Below are 25866 nucleotides of genomic sequence, written 5' to 3'. Positions count from 1 at the left end.
AATTTATTTCTCTTGTATTCTTTCTTGAATTTATGGTTATATTGGCTTCTTCAGAGGAAGGGTATTTTCTTACTCATGTATTTGTTTTTCTGTAAAATCCAGACAATTTTGATGAACAATACATCTCTGGGAAGTCACAAAGCTATTCTCTGTGGTGTTGAGCATGTCTATTTTCAAGGGATCCTCTAAGGTTATCTAACTGCCTTTGCCATTGCATTGTTGCTCCCATGTACAGCTTCAAATCCTCTCATCTGTCCAATGGACTCCTTATTTCTTGGGTTGCTAGTTGTCTGAGATGCTCTCCCTTGTTTTCCATGTTCTTTGATACTTGTGCATGCTTATTGTTTTACCAAAGAGCCTTTTCCAGTTTTGACCTGAGCCTGCCCATTGCATGGTTCTTAAACTCCTTCAACTTCATTTCAATCCCATTGCATCTTTATTTCTCAGAGACTATTCCTTACTGATTCAACACAAAATGTATTTTAGGTGCAGAATAGCTGTCAAGTCAAAAAAGCAAAAAGAATTTTAAGGTAATTTAGAGATAGTAACTATTGAAGACGTATAACTGTCTAGTCTTATTGAAGCTTCACCACAATCAAGACTGCTCATACAAGTTGATGCTGAAACACAGAGGAATTAAATGCATCATCAAGACACATCTGGTGACCGAGTTGAATTCTCACTGTATGACTGCCTCCAAAACCTGCTCTCTCCACACTCCATAGGACTGGGCACTGGCATCTCAGTGAATGACACTTGGAAAAAAAGAATGGAATTATATTTCAAATAAGTTAGCTCTAAATGTTTCTGACATAATGCATAACTGCGGGAAAACATGTTTTTATTGATGTTTAAAAAAATCCATGCTTACATTTATGCTGAATTTTAGAACTGTTGGCTTTTTAGTATATATTTTTAGTCTATATTTGGGGTCTAAGGGACTTTCAATATCTCTTTAATAATATTGCTGTATATGTATTTTCTTATTCCAGACTGAATCTCATTGTCTCTAGTCACTGGTTTTACTTGTATGTGTAGCTTCCAGACTTCAATTTTCCTAAATGTCATGGAGATATAAATGTAAGACTCAATTGCTCAGCTCAAGTTTTTGTGTCTTGATGGACAGTTAGGCAGGGGAGGCAGAAAATGCTGGTGTTGAGTTTTGCCCTAATTTTGTGGGTATTTGTGCAAATAAGAACCCAAGTATATATTTGCTCTTGTTTTTTTTCTTTTTCACATACAAATATCTTCAGGGAAACTGGAAATGAAAACAAAAACACTGAGCCCCACAGTTTCAAGGCAGAGACAAATTATCTCAAGGTAAAAAACTTGGCCAAGTTGCATATAATGGCTGAATTACAGCTTTTTTTGTACATTAATATCAATGTTGACTAGGAGAACATTGTGCTTATGGTACCAAGAAAGCTCAAATTAGAAAAGTACATTGGCATTTTCTAAAAACTCACCACAAGGCATGGCCTCATGCCCAGAAGGCGTTGGGACAATTGCACCTATGAGGTGCAATTACAGCCAAGAGAAGGAACTTCCAGCAAATGCATTCCTTCGGCTCCATCTCTGCATCGAAGTTCTGTTTTAGAGACTAAAGCTTTTGATTCCAATAATTACCCCTTGAGTTCTCCACTATTATTGGAAAAAGGCCCAAGAGAGGAGTAAAACATAACACTTTTTAGATTCATTATTATTTCTGGGAAATTAGCTTCTTCAAAACTTTTATGGAAGTCAAATTGAACGTTGGAAAGGAACTCAAGAGGCTCCTTTCAGCAGTGGTACTGTGTTTGAATGTAAGGAGGGGAGAAGAAGGTAAATCTGGTGCAAAGACATTTGCTGTAATTTATTGGAAAGTCAGAAGTTCTGAGGATGTGAGGAATTTGGAGTGAAAACAGTACAATTTGGGAAGAGAAAAGCAAACATCATTCATTGTCCACTTCTGTAAAATTAGTGTTTGTATTGTTATTATCACATATACCCAGTGTTGTTGGCTGGCTTGGCTAACCTATGCTCAGTATTTATTATATTGGTCTAGGCCTTCTATGATTCTACCCCTATGAGGAAGAAATTACAACCAACATGGCTTGAAAAGAGCATTTGGTACTCAGTTCAATGGCTCCTTTCCCCTGTAGATGCTGTGGCCAAATAAAAACTATATGGGAACCATGTAAGTACTCAGAAGAACTGTGAGGTCTTTATAATGAGTATCATCCCTTGTTTCTTTTGTAATATTGCCTGGATGATAACTAAGAGTGAAATATAGTTATGAGCCATAATTTCAAAAATTCTTTTTCATTAATTTTTACCAATGACAAAGACTAATACACACTGCATACTTCCTATAGTTGAAGCTTAGTCTCCTCATTTGTAAGATGATCTGTTGGTAAGAGGATCTCAGCGGTCTTCTCTATAGTAACATCAATAATTTATATACTAAATATATGTGCTCCTAAGTCTGATTACTTTGGTCTCTGGCAACCCTGAAAAAAATCAAGATTAATGTGTACTTGTGGAGGATAGCATTTTATAGAACTTCCTTTAATGTGCTATTTTAAGCTTGTTTTTATCACTTGGGAAAATAATGAAGCAATAATAAGCAGGAAATTTATAATAAACCTGCCCATGGTTAATATCAAGTTACCACAAGCACTGCTACAATGTTTGCAGCAAGTGACTGAGATTTAGACAATCACACATGACAAAAGCAATAGAATTTGATGTTGACAGTGCCTATAAAGCATTTGCTTGTCAGTCTTACAGAGTGCTTAGAAGTCATTAATAGTCTGCTTACAAATTCATAGTCTACCTTTCAAATCTAGAAGGAACCAGATCATCTAACCCAACAAAACAATTTACAAATCAGAAAAGAAAAAAACCCAGACGTAAGAAGGGTTTTGCTTGAGGTTATGCAGCACAATCAAGATTTCTCAACTTCCAGTTAGGAATTGAAGTTGTGAATTTAACTCAAAAGACACTTTTGATGTGTGATAACATTAAGAATTGAGCACTACTTGTGATTTAAAGAGGAGAACTAGGAAGATATTTAGAATGTTACATCTGCATTGACTTTAGGAACCCATAATGAAAACACTGGGAATTCTGTTCTACCAAGAATTGGGGCTGGATGCGTGCGCCAAGCTGAGCCAAAGTTCTTATAAGGGCTAGGTTTTCAGTCAGCAATCTATTAGGCAAGAAGGGAAGAGAGTTCCATTGGATACTTGAAGTCTTGGGTGTTGCTGTAGCTTTGAGACAAACTAAGTGATCCCACTAAAATCACTTTTTCTTTCTAATCTTCAATTTCCTTATTTTTTGAATTAATGTTGATGTTGTCTTCTCTGTTCATTATCCAGCATTGGTCATAAGACCATAGATATGAAAAATAAGAGTGGATATGATTTCAGTATCTTCATTCCTCCTCAGGTATTATTCTACCTTGAACAAGAGATTGTTTATAAGGTACATTCAAGGCACAGGTTTCACTTTCTTTATTTCATCTGTATTTCTACTTTTTAATTGACCAGGAAATCCAATAGGCTCTCATTTATTGATATTCTTGGTCCTTTTCTCAGCTTTGCAGGAGGAAATAAGTGTCCTGGGGAAAATCATATTGATTTTTAGATCATTCAGGTATTGCCTTGACTACAGAGAACCAACATGTCCAGTATTTATATACCTCTTGAGGGCAGCCTACATGCACGGACAGATCTGCATGACAGGATAAAAGCTGTTGCCCCTTCATCCAAATGGGGGTAACCTGATATGTCATTATAATATGCATAGTTTTACAGGGCTTCAGGGGGTTGGTTGAAACTGCCAATGGCTTACCATTATAGCTTGATTTTCCCTACTGTCCAACCTCACTTCTCTCCTGTCCCTTCTAAAACCATTGGTGCCATAAGATTTCTCTAATAGGGCTTGGATGTAGTTCAGTGGCAAAGTGCTTGCCTAACAAGTACAACATTCTGGCTTCAACCTCCAATACCAGTACAAAAAAAAGAAAAGAAAAGAAATTAAAAAAAGAGAATTCTCTAATAAACAGCTTACATCCTCAACTTTCTTTAACATCTGCTTTCCAGGGAATTCAATTAAGAACATCAATGATTGAGCACATTTCTTCATTATCTCTTCTGAGGAAGAGTATCCTTTAGGATCTACAAGATTTGGAAAGTTTTTTTTTTAAAGAATCTAATAAGAAGATGCATAGCCAGCCCAATGTTTATTTCTATCTCTGACTAATTCCTGTCTATGATTATTGATACTCCTCTCTCCCCCTCTCTCTCTCCATGTCCCAACACAGTTTCCTAAGTTCAGATATGATTGACTTTCATCATCAAAAGGAAATGTGTCACATCAAGCAGAGCTCACATGATTACCTTTGTTCTGCAGTTTTATTGTTCATTCAAGGCATTTCAATACTGTAATTAACTGTTTAAGTTCATAGCAATAAATGCCTTTTAAGATTGCCAAATGTGCCAGAAAAAGAAAACAAACTTGAAACTCCTGCTATTTCTTACTGGGTTATCTCCAGCAATGTGAGATGATGATATTTGAATGATGAAAATTATTGACGCATTTCCAACCTCATCAGCTTCTTCTCTTACTTTTGAAATTTTAGTTATGTGGCATTCTAAAGGGTATCTGTTGTTAAGCTTTATTCTGTGTAATTGAATTTGGTCTAAAAGGGTGTTTATGCTGTAGTACTTTAGTAAATATATATATATATATATATATATATATACATAAATAAGTATATGTAGTTATAGTTCTAACTCTGTGTATATATGTGCGTGTGTATACATGTATGTGAGAACTTGCCTGTCCTGAAGCTTGAACTCAGGCCTGGGCACTGTCCCTGAGCTTTATTTACTCAAGGCTAACATTCTACCACTAAACCACACTTCTGGCTTTTTTTTTTTTTGCTGGTTAATTAGAGATAAGATTCTCATAGACTTCCCTATCCAAGCTGGCTTTGAACCACAATGCTCAGACCTCAGGCTTTCTGAGTAGCTAGGATTACTGATGTGAGTAACTGGCGCCTGGCAACTCTTTATATTTTAAGGAACATCTTCTCTATTTACATGAGGTAGGGTGTGTTAAGAGGAGTTTTTTTTTATCAAATGCCTGAGACCATTGTTATTATTTTTACAGGATTTTGTTTCACTTTTGCAAGCTTTCTTGCCTATTTGGAGTCGGGAGTCATGCTTGTGCTGGAGAGTAGATGCTGGTCATGATCAAATCAATCTTTGATTTCACTGAGCTTAGAGTATAATAGGAAAGACAAACAAATAGGCAATTAGAACATAACTGATTGGGATCTAGTTTAGTGGAAAGAGCAGAATATTCTTGGGATTGGACTCAGAATACAAAATTGGGCTTTGTAGGTCAGAAGTTTCATTTGTACAGACACTGTACATGTGGATACTTACTAGAGTGGTCACTTCATTTTCTGCAAGTGGTGGGAAAAGGGCTGCTAGTGAGGGTCTCACCAATGCTGACTGGTTACTTCTCAGGTGCCTGATGATCTAGAAAAGGCAAAGTCTAGATTAGTTTTCATTGTCAAAGGATGTGAACTCTGTCTAGTATCATAAAAAAGACCTTGAATTTTGACTTTGGGCTCATTGAGTTTGTCTAATATTCTTGTTTCCAATGAGATGAGACAAATCATATGATATGTAGTAGAACTCACATTTTTCTCCCTAACTCAAACTGCTTGTTTAAATAATTATATTTCATGTTAGAGTAAATGTGGGAAATTTTATAGGTTTTTTATTATATATTTTCAAATATGCAGTCTAGCATCTTATGCTCTCAAGTATTCAAGAGGAAAGTTATGAGATCTGCTGAAAGAAAGCTTATAGTTTTTTTTAAGGAGGGCTATGATAGACTGAAAAGAAAATTGCCACTCAAATCATATATGTTAAGAGACAGATATTACAATGTCAACAGTACAATAAAAATAATTCTGCCTAATAATGCTAGCTTGGTAGAGCAATAACTTAGTATAATGCAAGGGGTAGCACTTCATTATCCATCATCATTCTTCCTGGCTTTTTCTTCTGGCGTCACCCTGATTTGCCTCACTGATTTCTATTCTGTTTTAGTAGATGTGCCGTCTACTCTAGGGATACTTCCTTGGCTGAAATGCAGTCCCCTTTCTACTCTTGACCTCTGCTCTCCCTAAATGCAATGGCTAGAACCTTTATAACTTTATGGCCATACATGTAAATTGTTGTGATACCTACTTACATATATTTAGGTTTCTTTCTTTTCTTTCTTTCTTTCTTTCTTCCTTTCTTCCTTTCTTTCTTTCTTTCTTTCTTTCTTTCTTTCTTTCTTTCTTTCTTTCTTTCTTTCTTTCTTTCTTTCTTTCTTTCTTTCTTTCTTTCTTTCTTTCTTTCTTTCTTTCTTTCTTTCTTTCTTTCTTTCTTTCTTTCTTTCTTTCTTTCTTTCTTTCTTTCTTTCTTTCTTTCTTCTCTTTCTTTCTTTCTTTCTTTCTTTCCTTCCTTCCTTCCTTCCTTCCTTTTCCCTTTTTCTCTCTCTTCTTTTCCTCCCTCTCTATCTTTATATATGTCTGTCTGTCTTTCTATCTTTTGATATTTGAGACTCTCTTAATATGCATAGCCTAGGCTAGCCTGAAAACTTGACTCAAGATCTTTCTGCATCAGCCTTTTGAGTTCTGGGATTACAATTACATGACAATATGCTCAGCTTCCTTTGGCCTAGCTTTAGATAAGTATATCATTCTGCTTATCATCTTCTTTTGAAAGGTAGAAATTCTACTTTTATGTTCAGCAAAGACAGTCAGCAACTTAAAGGGTATTGGCTAGGCATGGTGACTCATGCTTTTAATCCAGACTGCTCAAAACGAAGATATAAGGCAGCTCACCATTTCAGATCAGCTTGGTAAAAAAGTAGTGAGATCCCATTTCAATAAGAACAACAAAAAGATGGGTGTAATGGCATATGCTTTTCATCCTAGCTAAATGTGAAGCATAAACAGGAAAACTGTATTCCAGGCCAGCTTGAGAAATTTAAAATAGAACTGATGTCAAAAACTACCAAAATGTAAAGAGCTGGAAGTGTAGATCAAGTGATGGAGTGACTGCCCCTGATTTGAATCTCAGGTACACCACTACCACCACCACCAACTACCACCACCACCACTACCACCACCACCAACTACCACCACCACCACTACCACCACCACCACTACCACCACCACCAACTACCACCACCACCAACTACCACCACCAACAACTACCACCACCAACAACTACCACCAACAACAACTACCACCACCACCAATTACCACCACCACCAACTACCACCACCAACTACCACCACCACCAACTACCACCACCACCAACTACCACCACCAACAACTACCACCACCACCAACTACCACCACCAACAACTACCACCAACAACAACCACCACCACCAACTACCACCACCACCAACTACCACCACCACCACTACCACCACCACCAACTACCACCACCACCACTACCACCACCACCACTACCACCACCAACTACCACCACCACCAACTACCACCACCACCACTACCACCACCACCAACTACCACCACCACCACTACCACCACCACCAACTACCACCACCACCAACTACCACCACCACCACTACCACCACCACCAACTACCACCACCAACAACTACCACCACCAACAACTACCACCACCACCACTACCACCAACAACAACTACCACCACCAACAACTACCACCACTACCACTACCACCACCACCAACTACCACCACCACCACTACCACCACCACCAACTACCACCACCACCAACTACCACCACCACCACTACCACCACCACCACTACCACCACCACCAACTACCACCACCACCAACTACCACCACCACCACTACCACCACCACCAACTAACTACCACCACCAACAACTACCACCACCAACAACTACCACCACCACCAACTACCACCACCACCACTACCACCTCCACCAACTACCACCACCACCAACTACCACCACCACCACTACCACCACCACCAACTACCACCACCAACAACTACCACCACCAACAACTACCACCACCACCACTACCACCACCACCAACTACCACCCCCACCAACTACCACCACCACCACTACCACCACCACCAACTACCACCACCACCAACTACCACCACCACCAACTACCACCACCACCACTACCACCACCACCAACTACCACCACCACCAACTACCACCAACACCACTACCACCACCACCACTACCACCACCACCAACTACCACCACCACCAACTACCACCACCACCACTACCACCACCACCAACTACCACCACCACCAACTACCACCACCACCACTACCACCACCAACTACCACCACCACCAACTACCACCACCACCACTACCACCACCACCAACTACCACCACCACCAACTACCACCACCACCAACTACCACCACCACCACTACCACCACCACCAACTACCACCACCACCACTACCACCACCACCAACTACCACCACCACCAACTACCACCACCACCACTACCACCACCACCAACTACCACCACCAACAACTACCACCACCAACAACTACCACCATCACCAACTACCACCACCACCACTACTACCTCCACCAACTACCACCACCACCAACTACCACCACCACCACTACCACCACCACCAACTACCACCACCAACAACTGCCACCACCAACAACTACCACCACCACCACTACCACCACCACCAACTACCACCCCCACCAACTACCACCACCACCACTACCACCACCACCAACTACCACCACCACCAACTACCACCACCACCAACTACCACCACCACCAACTACCACCACCACCACTACCACCACCACCAACTACCACCACCACCAACTACCACCAACACCACTACCACCACCACCACTACCACCACCACCAACTACCACCACCACCAACTACCACCACCACCACTACCACCACCACCAACTACCACCACCAACAACTACCACCAACAACAACTACCACCACTACCACAAAGGCAATAAAAGTAGACTTTGATATCTTCTCAGCATGAATTATACCCTAGAAAGTTAACAACAATAAGATTAAACAACAAGGCTACAGACATAAGCAATCTTTCTACTGGGTCAATCAGCATCTAGAGTTGCATATTCCAGACGCTCTCCAGCCGCCCAGGGAATTCCCAGAAGAAATAGTCTACATTGAAATGCTTTTGGGAACTCTGCCTATAACTCCTGCTCCTGGAATGTCATCATGCATTTGTGTTATTCAATGTTCTGCCAAACTGCAGTAAAATAACCTGTTAAACTTTATTTAACCTTGCTTTTGCTGAACTCATTTGATCTTAGAAGACTTTTGTGTGTATTTTACCAATTATAATTCCATGGAGGTAGAACTCTATGGGAACAGTTTGAAAAAGGCTGGGTTGGACCCTTTGTTCCATTGCTCTTTAGCACCATGCTACATCTACATATAGAGGTCAATATTTCTCCTCACTTTAATCAACTTCTTCCTGAAAGCTTTTATGCAGAAGAACAATGAGAGGGGCTGGAACAATGTCCATATTCAGCTTTGGTTTTAGCTTCCAGGAAATTTTCTCAAATTTGCAGTAACAACATTTAGTCAGATTCTGTGGACAATAAAAAGAAGTGGTTAGGATAATCTCTGTCTTAAAGAAATTATATCACTGCATGCACTATAAATCATTGTACAGGCAATGAGAACAAAAACAAAAATGAGTGACAGCATCAACAAAAACAGATGACACTATTAGCCAAATTTAGAAGAAAGGAGAAGTAGTAAGGATGAGAGGGTTAGGTAAAATCTAGGAAACAAAATAGGGGCCAGAAATTGAGATACTTAGAAGAATAAATTAGATGACACCAAAAGAAATATTACCCCAGATTCAGTGCAAAAATGAATCCAGGCTTAAGGCACAAATGATGACTCATAAAGAAATTTACTTCTTCGTGAGTTACTATTTAGGCAGAAATTAAGGAAGTATGGAAGAAATATATGAGAACAGGTTATATATTAGTGTTTCTCAGACATGTGCCTGAATGTAACCATAGTAAGCATGGAATTCATTCTCACAGGAGTGAGGATCCTACATGGATGAATTTGGATCCCCAGGACCTATGTATTTTGTTTATATCAGACCATGTAGTGGCTCCATTAGTGCATCAGAGTCTGGCTCTCACCATGTTACAGATGCCCTATGTATACCACCATAATGAGAGTCTTTGTTCTATTTCTGACAATACCAGTGGATGAACAACAGGTTGTGTGCCACGGCCTCTCACTGCGTTAGCACAGAATATTTTAAATGGGGAAAATAAATATTGGATAATGTTATGGAACAATAAAGAGAGAGCATGAATGCAGCCAAAGTTCTTCTTGTTTTAGGTACCTGAGTTAAACACTGTATGTCTACATGTGTCTTGAGTCAGTTATCTAAAACTCAAGTGAACATGATCACCGTGTTAGTCTGAAGAAAGAAAAGAGAGAGGTTGGCTTGAATTGTCCCCAAGTCTTAAGCACAGTGATCACATTCCTGTTCCAGTTTCCCAGGTTCTTCTGCCAGCAGAAGATTGCTGGAGAAAACAAACTGTTCCCATTAAATCTTCCTAATTTAAGAAGGGATTTGGTATATTATCAAAGCCTCATCAGTGGATTTTTTAATGGTAGATGAGGTTATCCTTTTGCATGTTTTATAAAGTAAAGTTATGTATTTTACATTAAATATGCATCATGTGTGTTCGGTTATTTCATACCAACAACTTGACGATGCCAGTAATTTTGCTGTCTCTCCCTCAGGTCCCATTCTCTGTCCCTCCCGAACAGTACACAGCTCCCTCTGGGTCCTAGGGAAAATTGGGCAGCTCTACAATCGAAATGATGTGTTTCCCCAAGTCTCATTTTTAAGGAGGCTTTATCAGCTTTAATTAGACAGCTGCCATCTCTCGTGGCTCGCAGTGTATATTTAAGGAGAGAAACATGAGTCGTCCTCAGTGAAATGAAAAACAATGTCATCAAAACTGTCTCTCCAGTGCTCTCTTGACTCTACCCACAGTCTAGAAACACGTTCAAACTCCTTGCAGGGCTCTGTGGAGAGCTTCTCTGTAAGATGTGCAGATTGTGTTAGCTTAGACAACAATGTTTTCATAGGGAAATGTCTGCAATGGATTGATCATTACAGGAAAGAAATATGTGGGCATAAAGAGAGCAGGCTGCTTTGCTCCGTAGTAGGAGGGAAGTTTGTATGAAGAAAGGTAGTCATAAATCTATTTTCTTGTTTGTGTTCAGTTCAGATTTTGAGCACTCCCTTCATGGGTTTGCATCCCTAAAGAATGCACACGAATGTACAGGTAGGAGGAAAAATGGCAGAAGAGGGAAAGATGGAAAGGAAATTTTAAGTGTATTGAAAATCCCCATGAGGCACTTTCTGTGGAGAATTGCCTCTCTCTTCTGTCCTCTCTGCTTGAGTGACTCATTCTTTTTTATTTATTTTCCCTCCATGGATGTCCTTCATGCATGTTAACTCTTTCCAGATTTCCCCTGATCTTAAAGTTGAGATGTGGTCCATCCAGGTGAGGACCTGTCTGGCACTCTGCCCATCCTAGCACTGGTATCTGATAGAGATAGTTTCCTTGACACTATTTGTTTTATTTATTTAGGTTTTTGGTTGTTTTGCGCTGATTTTTGTGTTATTTCCAATAGTGAGCCAAGACTCAGCGAGACAAATTCTTATTGTATCCTTTAGTTCATTTCTATTCTTCCAGCAATGTAAGAGTGGGGGATGGGGAATGGAGCCAGAAGCTTCCAGGAATCTCTAATTGTCCCTGAAGAATGACTTGGTGATGCCTGAATCCCTCTAGTGTCCCCATGAAGCAGAACAAATCTCTAGCCAATATTTTAGAAATTAGCTGCAAATTAGCGTTCCTTCCCTAGGTCTTTCATCATTTCACTCAGTCTTGGCTTCCCTCCTCACCAATTTGCCTGATATTCTGTGCAGCCAGGGAGCCAGGAAGTGCCATTTAGGAGGTTTGTGACTCTGTTCCAGGCATTGATATTACCCAAGATTCAGGTTTTGATTTTTTTTAACAGTTAAATGTGTATGGCAAGGCAAGGGAGACCAGGATATATGTGGTTTAAGAGAAATCAGAAATAAACTGGTTGAAGAATCATTAAGAAGTATATGGGTAGAAATGTGTCAGTCACTATGATAATCTCTAACTAAACATTATATTGAGTCCTCCAAATCATTGCGTGCAAACATGCTGCATAAAAGGCCAAGCTCAGCATCATTAGCACAATTTTTTACTATTTTTTTGTCTTCGTGGCATCAGAGATATGATTTGGCTGATCTCATTTTCTCAAACTGTTTTGATTTCACATATTTGGAGTAAGAAATCAGCTGTTTCTTCAAAAATAGGGATGGTATGTGCATAACTGGATTGCTGTAAGGATAAACTGGGGTGATTAGGAACACAGAAGAGAACAGGGGTAGCCTTTGGAGGTGTTCTAGAGTTGTGAAAACTATGAATCCAATTCTATCACTGAATTGTTAGAGAATGATATTAGTATGTGGTATTTTCCACTGAAGAGTGAAAGTTGTTGACCATCTTTACTCCTTACTTACTTTCTGTGTTGATTAAATATCTTTAATTATTCTAATTTCTATGTGCAAAACTAAAACGAATGCATAATCAACAAGGGGTTTGTGGCTTATCATATTAAAACATGGAGAAGTGTTAGATAATTACTGACAACTTATCACATGCAAAGAAAAGTTCTAAGTAATCTTATTTTTCAACATGCATCTTATTTTTTAGCGAGAGTTTTCCCCACATGTTCTCTTTCCCCTGAGGATCTTTCCTGTTCTCTTTCCTGTCTGTGGATGTTAGATGTACCCTCATGTGGACTGCCCACATGTCCATATTGGGATCTAGAGAAATCTAGAAACAGTTAATGAGTATTGACATATGCATGAATTTATACACACACACACACACACACACACACACGCACACACACACACGTATGTGTGTTTGTAGATAAAATGCAAGACCAAAAGGTGGTGATGAGGAAAACATATTTGATAGCATCATTGCTTTTGATGAAAGAGACCATAGGGAATAAATGGCTATTTTCTGAGGAGTGGTTTGTGTCCCTTATATCTATGGGAATATTTCTACAAGCTTTTGCTGCTGGAAAAACAGTATTTTCTATATGCAATACTTCCTGGTACAATATCTTCTTCCAGGAAGATACTGTTGCTGATACGGAATGCACTCTTGAATCAGTGGATCTATTTTCATCTTCGTTATAAGGAGACATGAATTCCTTCTTCCTAGAATATGCCTGTGACATGCTCATTGTTTCTCATTGGCATCATTGCCACATGTGAAGGTATGTGAAACTTGTAAACACAAACCTACCTCCCTTTATACGCCTGGCCATGCTTCTCCAGCCTCTTGGACTACTCAAGAGTTGCTCTTTTTTGGTGTAGGACTACTTGCTGTGGCAGTGATAAAGATTTAATTTACATTGATACTCACAGGACTACATGTTGGAAATGATCTGTACAACTTGGGGAGGGAAGGGAAAGAGGGAGAGAAACAAGGGAAGGGGTAACAAGTTACACAAGAAATGTAATCACTTCCATACTTATGGAGCTGTCACACCTCTGCACATTACCTAAACAATAACATCTTTAAAAAGAGAGAAAAAAGTCACCCATTGGTCCATATGTTAAAGGCATAGTTCTTATATAGGCATTATTGGATGATGAGGCCTATTGAAAATGTTTAGGTCATTGAAGGCTTACCTTTGCTGGAGATCGCAGAACCTGAGTCCTTCCTTTTCTCTTTTGCTTCCGACTCATAGAGTGGGTGTCTCTACTCTGCCTTACAAGTTTTCTTTGCTTTTGTGTGTTTCCCTTCCTTCTGTGGTGCTACTAGCCTCCTGGACAGAAGGCCATGATGGAATGAAATATGACCGCATTCTTTCCAAGAAAGGAGATTTTCTGATTTTGCCAAACATAATTTTTAGGACTCATAGGATCATCTGTAACAAATGACTTTGGGTAGTGAATCTTTTACCAAAATCATGATGTGACTCGCATACACACACACACACAAAACAGTGATACCAATAGCAATGTAGTAAATTGATTTAAGTAACATAAAGAAGTAATAGATTTCAGACGAGGTAAAGATCATGCTAGATATGAGAAATCCTAGGATTTGTTTTTGAAAAAGATGTTTGATCTATTTTGAAATGTAGCAAGCTATTAATAAGTGCAGTTTTTATTTAAGGGAAGTTGTTGGACTTGGCAATACAGAGAGCAGCATTGTGTTTTAAAAACACTTCCTGTGCTTCAAATGTGATGATGAGATATAGAACAGCTATTTTCAAAGGCAAAATTATGTTTATTGTTTATTATTCATACAAAGGGGTTACAATTTCATAAATCAGGTTATGAGTACAATGCTTCCTGGGTGATATCACTTTTTCCTTCACTTTCCTCATGTTCTTCCTCCCATCCCTAGTCACAAGTTACATAGGTCATTTTTATCTAGTGTAAATGAATCAAATGACTTAATTTGTTCACCCTTCTTCCCACCATTTCTTAGTTGTACAAGGGTGCTCCTTTCCACATTCCTATGTGTATACAACGTACCTTGATCAAACCCTAGTCTCTCTTTCACTCTCCTACATCCAACTCCGTTTCCCTAATCATCTGAACACATTTTGTTGTTTCGTTTTCATGTGTGCACATAAAGTATTTTGACCATAATCATCATGTTTCACCCTCTGTGTTTCCCTCCTACTCACAACCTAGAGAAGACCTGCATAACATTCCTATAAGTCAAATTTTTAAATGTATGTCAATTGTTTAAAGGAGCTGCTATATGTGAATGCTGCACTTTAATCAAATTGATCTCACAGCCACCCCTCCATTTCCATAATGCTCCATTCTGTTATTCATCAGTTGTCTGTGTGTTTTCATGTGCTATCATTATTCAACAATGCCCTTCTCAATTCTAGTCCCCTACAAGTCCCACAATTACAAACATATATAGGACACAGATATTAATGTTATAATATGTTATGCATGATCTTATGTATATATACACATATGTACACATATATATTTAGAACTAGCATCTACATATGAAAGAAAACATGTAGCCATTGTCCTTGAGTACAAGTAGTGTTCTATGGTATCCTGATTGATACTCCTGTAGATATATGTCCAAGACTGGCATTTTTGGATTATATATGATAGTTCCATTTTTAGTTTTTTAAAGAAGTGTCCATACTGTCTTTCATATTGATTTACTAGTTTGCATTCCCAACACCACTGTGTAAGAGGGCATCCTCATGTTTGCCAGCAAAAGTTCATGTTTGGGTTCTCGATGATAGTCTTTATGGCCATAGTCTAATGAAATCTGTGTTGTTTTTATTTGCATCTTCTTCTTTGGTAGGATGTTGAGCATTTTTTCATGTGTTTATTTACCATATGTACTTTTTCAAGAATTTTCCATTTTAATTATTTGCCCATTTATCAAACGGATTGTTGATTCTTTGGGAGTTTAGGTGTTTGTTTGAGTTCCCTATATATCTTGGTTATTGTCAAATGCATAATTAGAAAAGATTTTTTCCCCATTCTATGCATATGGGAAGTCTTTCCACCTGGTAGTGTCTTCTTCAATTTCACTCTTTTAGATTTTATCATTTTAGTTGTAGAAATCTTAGGTTTCTTTGGTTATATTTATTTTTAGTGGTGGTATTTCCTTTTTTTTCTTTTTGTCCACCATGAATAGGATTGTTCTCTTCATGTTCTTCATCTGTTCACTGTTTGTATTAAGAAAAGATACTGTTTGATATTGTGTTCTGCTGTACTGCTAAAAGTGTTCATCAGATTTAAATTTTGGGTTTTTTTTAGGTATAGGATCAAATAATCTGCAGAGGTCATTATTTGACTAAACTCTTCCCTATTTGGGTCCCTTTTATTTCTTTCTCTTGCCTTAGTGATCTGGCTATGAATTCTTGTACTATATTGAATAGGAGTGGAGCAGAAGGTATGATTTTATTCCTGACTTTAAAGAAAATGACTTTAGACTTTCCCTGCTTAGTATGATATTAGCTATAGATTTGTCATAGATAGCCTTTATTATGTTGAGGTACATTTCTTCTATTCCTATTTTCCTTCAGCACTTTAACCTAAAAAGATACTGAATTCTGTTAAAGGCTCTCTCTGAATCAGTAGATCATATAATTCTTTTTTTTATTGTGAAAATACTGTACACAGGGGTTACAATTACATGGTCAAGGTAATGAGTGCGTTTCTTATCAAGCATTGTTGCCTCCTCCTTTGTTTCCCTTACCATACCTTCCCATCTCCCCCCCACTATCACCCCCACCTTCATGACTTCCCCTCCCACGCCAAAGATATATAGTTCATTTTCGACATAAGATCTTGTGCATCTCATTGTTGCAATGGGTCCACTATTTAAACAATTTATTTTTCCCTTCCCCTACACAAATTATACCAACATCAAAATCAGTGAAAACAGAGGTTATACCCTGGGGGAGGGACAAACAGAGCAACAAAGAAATATCTTATAAATATGTTAGAAACAATAGCAAGAAAGAAAAAAAACATTTGAGTCCTTAACTTGGGGTTCATTTCGCTTAACATCAACTTATCTGACCATTTCTGCTTGTCCCAGACATATACTAGTTATTGCAAATAAGGGAAACCATGGGACCTATGTTTCCTTGGGCCTGGCTTACTTCACTTAATGTATTTTTTTCCAAGTCTTTCCATTTCCTAACAAATGGGGCAATGCCATTTTTCTGATGGAGGCATAGAATTCCGTTGTGTATATATGCCACATTTTCTTGATCTATTCATCTACTGAGGGGCATCTGGGTTGGTTCCATATCTTAGCTATGGTAAATAATGCTGCACTAAACATCAGTTGTGCTGGTAGCTTTAGTATGGTCTTGTTTGTGATCATTTGGGGAAATGCCCAAAATTGGGATTGCTGGGTCATAGGGGAGCTCTGTGTGGAGTCTTTGAGGAACCTCCATACCGCTTTCCAAAGTGGTCAAACTAGTTTACACTCCCAGCAACAATGCAGTAGGGTTCCCTTCTGTCCACATCTCCTTCAGCATCTGTTGTTAATAGAGTTTTTGATTATAGCCATTCTAACTGGGGTGGGGTGGTATCTCAAGGTTGTTTGATTTGCATTTCTTTTATGGCTAGAGAAGTTGAGCATTTCTTTATGTGTCTATTGGCCATCCTTCTTTCCTCTTCAGAAAAGTTTCTCTTTAAATCTTTAGCCCACTTATTTATAAGGCATTTGTTTCTTTGAAGATTTGTAGTTGGGGGATTTAATTTTTTGAGTTCCAGGTATATTTTAGATATGAGACTCTTGTCTGTTGTATGGCTAGTGAAGATCTTCTCCCAATCTGTGGGCTTTCTATTGATCTTGCTAGCTATGTCCTTTGTCATGCATGCAGAAGCTCTGCAATTTCATGCAATCCCATTTGTCCAACCTTTCTTTGATTTGTTGTGTTTCTGAGTCTCTTTTAAGAAAATTTCAGCCTGTGTGAAGGAGACCTAGGGTTTCTCCTATTCTATCCTGTAACGTTTTCAGAGTGTGTGCTTTGACTCTGAGGTCTTTGATCCATTTGGAGTTGATTCTGGTGTAGGGTGATATATAAGGATTTAGCTTTAGTTTTCGGCAAGTGATTAATCAATTTTGCCAGAACCCTTTACTGAAGAAACTGTCTTCCATTCTATTTTCTTAGCTCCCTTATCGAAGATTAGATGGCTGTAAGTCTGTAGGTTCATTTCTGGGTTTTCAATTCTATTCCATTGGTTCTGAGATCTGTTCTTGTGCCAGTACCAAGCTGATTACTATGGCTTTGTAGTAGAGTTTGAAATTTGGTATTGATATTCCTCCAGCATTGTTCTTTCTGTTAGGATCATTTTTGCTATTTGGGGTCTTTTATTGTTCCATATGAATTTTTGGATTGCCTCTTCTATTTCCTTGAAGAATGAGGTTTGAATATTGATAGGTATCGAATTGAATTTGTAGATAGCTTTGGGAAGTATTGCCATTTTCATGATGTTGATCCTTCCAATCCAGGAGCATGGGAGGTTTTTCCACTTTCTAAGTTCTGTTTTGATTTCCTTTTTCAGGTTTTTAAAGTTTTCATCATAGAGGTCCTTCACTTCTTTGGTTAAGTTAATTCCTAGGTATTTTATTTTTTATGGGGCTATTACAAATGGAGTTGCTTTCCTAATTTCAGCCATGCCTTTCTCATTGTTGGCATACAGAAAAGCCAATGATTTTTTGAGGGTTAATTTTATACTCTACTATTTTGCCAAAGTTTTGAATCAGCTTGAGTAATTTGGGAGTGGAGTCCATGGGATTCTTTAAATACAAGATCATGTCATCTGCAAAGAGGGGGAGTTTTACTTCATCTTTCCTTATTTGGATCCCTTTTAGGTTTGCATTTTGTCTTATTGCTGTAGCTAGGCATTCTAATACTAGATTAAAGAGACATGGAGAGAGTGGACATCCTTGTCTCATTCCTGAGTTAAGAGGAAATGGCTTTAGTTTTTAATCATTAGATATAATGCTGGCTGCAAGTTTGTCATATATAGCCTTTGTTGTATTGAGGAAGGTTCCCTGGATTCCTAATTTTTCCAGAACCTTCATCATAAATGGGTATTGGATCTTGTCAAATGCTTTTTCTATATCTATTGCGATAAACATGTGGTTCTTATCCTTTCTCTTGTTGATGTGATGAATTATATTAATTGATTTGCATATATTGAACCAGCTTTGCATCCCTGAAATGAATCCTGTTTGATCTTGGTGTCATATAATTCTTATCTTTTATTTTGGTCATATATTTGATTACATTTATTGCTATATCTAGGTTGAAGCAACCTTGGATCTCTGGAATAAAATATGCTTGATCATGATGTATGGTCTATGTTTAGAATGTGATGGTGAAATATATAATACCTTTTTATTTCCCCAAGATGAATAAACATAAATAGTTTGGAAAAAAATAGGAAAAATCTACAAAAAAAGAGTTACTCAAGGCAATATAAATAATTCCTTTTAACGGTAGTGAAACCAAATACCAATTGTTAATTAAGACTGGCACTGCCCGACCAGGAATACTGGTTCATGGTGATAGTAGAGGCAACCAGGAGGCTTTCATCTCCGGGAAGCATCTGCATCCCATCAAGACTGAGGGCCAGATTAAGTTCAATGCTAGAAACAGGCAGTTGGTGTAGAGTTGCATTTGATGAACAAAGGAGCACAAAAACTATAAAGTAACCGCTGCTGAGAGGACGATGGGAGAACCAATCTTTGAGAAGTAGGAGAAATGGATGACAAGCCTGGGATCAGCATACTGATGAATTTATCATGGAGCTATTTTCTCTCTAGTAGGAACAGAGGATAGGGCATTGATAAATTTCATTTCAATTGTTTCGATATCTGTGTCATTTAACTCCATCACCAGTCTCTTTAATTTTTTTAAATGATTTTATTGTAAAGATGCTGTACAGAGGGGTTTAGTTGCATGAGTAAGGCAAGGACTATATTACTTGTCGATCATTGCTGCCCCTTCCCTTGCTTTTGTCCCGCTATCCCTTGCCTCTGCCTCCTCCCTCATTCCCTCCCTACCCCCCCACCCAAAGTTACAGAGTTCCAATATACTATCCGGTGGGTATCTTTGTTGCAATGGGTCATCCTTGTTATTCCCCTTCCCCTCCCCAGATTAGACAAATGTATATCCAAGATGCAGGGTACCATATAAAGTGCAGTGACAACAGGGGGTATACCACAGGGGGAAGAACATACAAAGGCAACCAAAAAAATCACAGAGTACATTTAGAACAACAACAACAAAGACAGACCTCTTGTGTCCATATTTTGGGGTTCATTTCACTTAGCATCATCTTACATGGTCATATGTACATAGCTTTTGAACCTTTCAGCTCATCTGATAAGATTATCCTATATGTATACTAATTATTGTAAATAAGGGAAACCATGGCACCTAAATTTCTTTGGGACTGGTTTACTTCACTTAGTATAATTTTTTCCAAGTCTTTCCATTTTCTAACAAGTAGGGTGGTGTCGTTCTTTCTGATGGAAGCATAGAATTCCCAACAGTGTCTTTATTAACTAATGGGGTTTTATTTCCTTCTGGAGAAATGTTTTCTAGTTCATGGGTATTCTAATTGTAATTGAAATTCTACATGTGATATTATGTTGAATGAATGTTGAATAATGTAGATTCTTGGAGTTCTTTCTCTGTATGGCTTCATTTTCTAAAGTCTCATCTCCACAATTTCTGCCCTTATTAGCATTGTTATGATGAATTATTATGCTTTTATTTTAACAAATGTAAAGACATATGATACGAAGTTCTATCCTAACATCTTGAGGCATTGGGTTTGATTCTCAGGGAGCACACATATAAAAGGAAGGAAGGATAGATAGGTGAGTGATAGTAGATAGACGGACAAATAGTTCTACCAATTTTATTTTTATGACAAAAATCTAATTGAATGGGTAAAATTTTCAACCTTGTCAAAAATAATACATAAAAATTGATGTGGGTTCAAGTTAGGTTTCATTTTTATGCATTGGAAAGAAGAAAATTTCAAACAGACTACAAAAGTATATTTTCTAACAATTCTGTAAGTGAGAAAAAGCTATAATATCTTTGTACTGGATCCAAATAGAAGAAGTGTTTTTCTAAAAGTCTATAATTAGAACTTTGGTACTTCTATAAACCCTTTCTATCCAGAGAAATCAATAAAATGTTCTGCAATGTATCATTTTGTTTATTTTAATCAGCATGAAGAGATATTTGCATTTATGTGTTGTAATAAAATTGGTTATTTGTTAATCTACTGCACCCTAACAAGCTTGGAGAGAAAATATATAATATGGTAAAAATCCTAAGTAGATTTCCAGGATAAATTGCTGAGATAATTACACAATGTATGTTGTGTCTTTGCAAATTTCCAAAAGGAAATATATTACAAGAACAAATGGTTAGAAGTAATTGGTTTTAGATAAAGGTTATTTGAAAGGATAATTGGTTTGGTACATTAAGGAATATGTATGGTTTCCATTAATTGTTTAACAAACTAGATATATATAAAAAGAGAAAACAGTCTCCCCCCACTTATTCTCTGGGACAACTGTGCTGCAGATGCTCTGAGGTTTTCTATAGAAGATGAAAAATAGGAAAACATCTTTTCTGAAAAGGTCTTGGGTCTGAAGTTTACAAATATCAAGCACATATTGATATCATTCAGAAGCTTTCCAGTGTCTTTTCTGCTTATCACATGTAGCTATTAGTATTTGTAGATTGGTCTTATTTCAATATGGAGAGTAAGACCAAAGAAATTAAGTAGGCAGTGGGATAATTTTGAAACCTGGTCCTCTGAGCCTCTTGTCCTGTGTTTTGTCCTTTTACACACATTCTTTTAGACGATGGGAGTTAATGTTTCTAAAATGGTATTGAGTAAATCATGTTAGCTCTCTTTGTTCCATTTGTACCCTGGACCAATGTATAAAATTCCTAGCGTTATTAGAGATTAAAAAAATATCTTCCATACTTTCTGTTTTGTAGAATAAGAGAATGTTGTTCGATTGTGAACTTTTTCTACAACAATAATGAAAGATTGAGGTGGGACAGGGGAGACATAGGGAGCAGGAGATAGTATAGTCCCAGGAACACAAAATGGACAATGGACACTAAAGGAGGCTATTAGGAGAAAGGGACTGAACTTCTCTGTCAAGTTCTCTTTCTCTGGAGATTAAAGTATTTAGAAGGCTGAGAGAGAAGAATCCCATGCTCATTTTGTATGACCTGCTGGTTCTAAGTGTCATTGATCAATTAGAATTTTTAACTTGAGATTTCTATCCACAACTGTTGGGTTTCTCATCAGTGAGTTCTTGATAGTGAGTGTAATGGACTGGGCTTGTTACGTAAATGGAGGGGCAAACACTGAAATGCATTCAGATTCTCCTGGAGCTTTAAGAGTTGAAAGATCAACTCTTAGGCCAATTTTTCACTTGACAATAAAGCCCTGTCTGAATCAGACTGATGGATTCATCTGAGGAAATGCTTACAAAACAAAATACTCTGGGTGAATTGTTAATTTTTCAGGCGGTGGTGGCTAGTATTGATTTTTAAAATGCGGTGGTCCTGTGGTTTAATCTAAAAACTGGGTTCAGTTTGTTCACTTTTGAATCATGCCTTTGTCTCAGCCTTAGGCTTTAAATCTGTACAATGAAGGTAAGCCTATATGAGTTACACATTTCCCTGAATTTTGCCTGGTTTATGTTGAGAAATACTTCATGAATATACTCTTTCAATTTGAACACACACTGTAATAATGGCACCTGTTGTGTGTGGGCATGTGTGTTCACTTTTGGTATTTTAACATTTTAGACTACAGAGTATGAACATCCTGTATATATATATATATATATATATATATATATATATATATATATATATATATTTGCTAGTCCTGGGCCTTGAACTCAGGGCCTGGGCACTGTCCTTGAGTTTCTTTTGCTCAAGGCTATCACTCTACCACTTGAGCCACAGTGCCACTTCCAACTTTTTCTGTGTATGTGGTACTGTGGAATTGAACCCAAGGCTTCATGCACGCTAGGCAAGTATTCTACCACTAAGCCACATTCTCAGTCCATCTGTTAATATTTTTAAAGAGACAATGTTCACGTATACTACTGGGAATTGTTAGAAATTTGTTGGCTTACAAAGATGATTCCTAATTACAATTTTAACTACTATAAAAACCATGGTCAGATCTGACACACGGAAACTCTGACTTCTGATTTCAAAACAAGAATTAAAAGCTAGGATACATAAAAATGGCTTAGGTAATTATTAATTCAGAATGCCAGGTCCAAATGATCTGGGCTGAGTTGACTCATCTCTGCCCCTTGCCCCATTCTGACTGTAGCGATGGAAATGAGATTACTGTCTGGACTTGCTTGGTACATTTCTTCCTCAGTGCAGGTTAAGAGGGCATGAAACAGGGGACTTCTTTCGCTGGAGAAGAAAAGGTTAGCACCAGGGAGCCATCCACTGGCTCAGTAATTTATCTTGGATTTAAAGAACATCATTTGAGTTGCTTGCTGTTTGAAACATTTTAAAACCAACTAAATAACTAACCTCAATAAAGTTCAAGATATCATTCTCAGATCTAGAACAGATTTTGTCCTGAAGATCCATCTATTCTTCGTTCTTCCATTTTGTTCTTCAAATGGCTTCTAAAAAACAAGAGAAAAATTAGCATTAAAATTTGTTTCTCCTATATCACACCGAATATATTGAAAAAGTTTTATCCTGCAGAAATGGTCGTAAAAATTGAAAAGAATTTCTAGTTTTCAGGAAAAGAGATGAGGTAATGATAAAAGTATTACATTTTGTCTCATTAGGTTTGGGATCTAGAAGAAAATCAAGTCTCTGCTTCCTTTAAATGTTGAAGGATAGTTTCCAGTGCCCACCAATTTCCCTTGACTCCCTGAGCATAGAGACATATGTCTCATTCTTTCTATACATATTCTTATACTTATGGATAAGCCAGGAATACTAAAGGCAGGATACTAAAATAAACTCCTTTTTTAGTATCCTTAAAAGTTTTTCTTGCCTGGCACTGGTGGCTCATGCCTTTTAGTCTTAACTACTTGGGAGGCTGCGATTTGAGGACCACAGTTTAAAGCCAGCCCAGGCAGGAAAGCCATTGAGACTTTTATCTGCAATGAACTACCCAAAAACTGTTAGTGGAGCTATGGCTCAAAGTGGTAGAGCACTGGCCTTGAACAAAAAACAGCTCAGGAACAGTGCCCAGGCCCTGACCTCAAGCCCCATGCCCAACCAAAACAATTTTTTTAAGTTGTTGTATAAAGCAATTTCAGTTTTAGCATGTCAGTTTGTGAGCACAATACATCTTGATCTATATCACTCTTTTCACCATCCTCCCCCAGCTCTTCCAACCCTACTCATCCCTTCAATTTCCTAGTTCTATTTTCTCATTTTCCTACCAGTCTTTTCTTCATGCCTCATTCCCCAACATCCTAACTACTGGCCTCCCATTACTCATTTTGTTTGATTATAAATGAGTGGGTCAAAGGATTTGTAACATTGGAATTTCCCCCTTCATGTAGCATACTGTAGTTAATTCATTTGTATACATATACATATGACTCTGTCTTTGTTTACATAGATGGATATAGGAGTTCTTTATCTTACATTCTTATTAGCTAATATAATCACCCAGTAGAAATAGGACTTTTACTTTGTAGAGTCTTGTAACATTATGAGCACCCTGCCATGGGAACCATACTCACCTCATTCGTCAGTGCACTCTCGGAGCTTCCTACTTGGACTTAAACTGGTTCTTAGATACAAGCTATTCAATAATGAGTTTAGAGCCTTTTATATTTATTCCCACCACTTCCATAAAGCTTAGTTTAATTGGGCTCTGGATACGAGTTGTATTTAAACTGTTCATTAGATCCCTTAAAGAAAACGAAGCTTGTCTGTAAGTTTTTCTTCATACTGCTTTAGACCACTGAGATTGGCTGAAAGCTACCCTCCCTCTGATTTATTGAAGTGGAGATAGCTATCTAACTATGAGTTGTCTTTTCTCACAAACTCCCTTAATTATTTCGAGATACTTCAAGGTGGCACATAACTAAGCATTATCAAGGACTTTTACAGCCTTAGGCCTGCTATTACCATGTATTATAGTTGGCTGTAATCATTCTAATGGGCTAAGATGTTGCAACTAATTTACCCAAGGCCTGAACGCCAGAAGTGCCAAAATTGTCTGAGAGTCTTATTCTCCATCCAGCCATTACCATGAGGAGGATGTATTACTTCTCATTTCTTTACAAGTGTCAGTGCAAATCCAACCATCAAACAAAAGTTGGACCTAAAAGCTTTTAGATTACAGCGATTATTACAGATTTTTACATGAGATAAAAATGTAATTGCTCTATTTTGTGCGTTCTTTCTTTCATATCCCCCCCCTAGCTGCATATTTTAGACCTTGCTGTTTGATTGCCAGGTCAGCTTCAGTGCACAAAGACACTGGTCCTAGGTCTGGGAGTGGAAGTATTCTTTTTTTTCATAAGAAATAAAATGCTTGGAATTTCTTATCCACATGGATCACAAAATTCCATTATCATTTTCATCTTAAGATTCTTTTATATCTATGTAAACCTATGCATTTCTTATAAAGGAAGGGCATTTCCAGCCACATGAATACTTACAGAGGAGGAGCTCAAGGCAGCTGTCCTTCACATGCTCATGGTGCTGGATACATATTTCAGTTTGCTTCCTTTCCTCTCTTCCATATTCATCCATCCTCTTCAGTCTTTTCTATTTTTCTCCTCCCTTTGTTTCTCTTTCTTGTCTACCGGTGCCCCTCATTAATTCTTTTTTTTTTTTTCATTTTCTCCAGCGTTGACTATCTATTCACCTTTCCACCACTGTTTTCCATGTAAGTCCTTTCCATGCATGTTCAAGGGTGCCCTACTATAAAACTCTGGGTTCTAGACTCTTTGTCTATGACAGAATATTGCTTGAGTTTCTGAGGTGGCCATTGGGAAAACCACTCTCTTTCACCAACTCCGGGAAGAAGTACGGCAGGTGTTACGCCTCCATTTCCTGGAATATGGTAGCCTAAGATGTTAGTCTTTGTTCTTTTCTAAGATGTGGCTTTGTACTAAGTTGTATGCT

This window comes from Dipodomys spectabilis, unplaced genomic scaffold (genome assembly GCF_019054845.1).
Source record: "Dipodomys spectabilis isolate Male_0828 unplaced genomic scaffold, ASM1905484v1 ptg000024l, whole genome shotgun sequence".
Lineage (NCBI taxonomy): Eukaryota > Metazoa > Chordata > Mammalia > Rodentia > Heteromyidae > Dipodomys > Dipodomys spectabilis.
The sequence above is the reverse complement of the archived record's forward strand: the minus strand, read 5'-3'. Positions refer to the sequence as shown.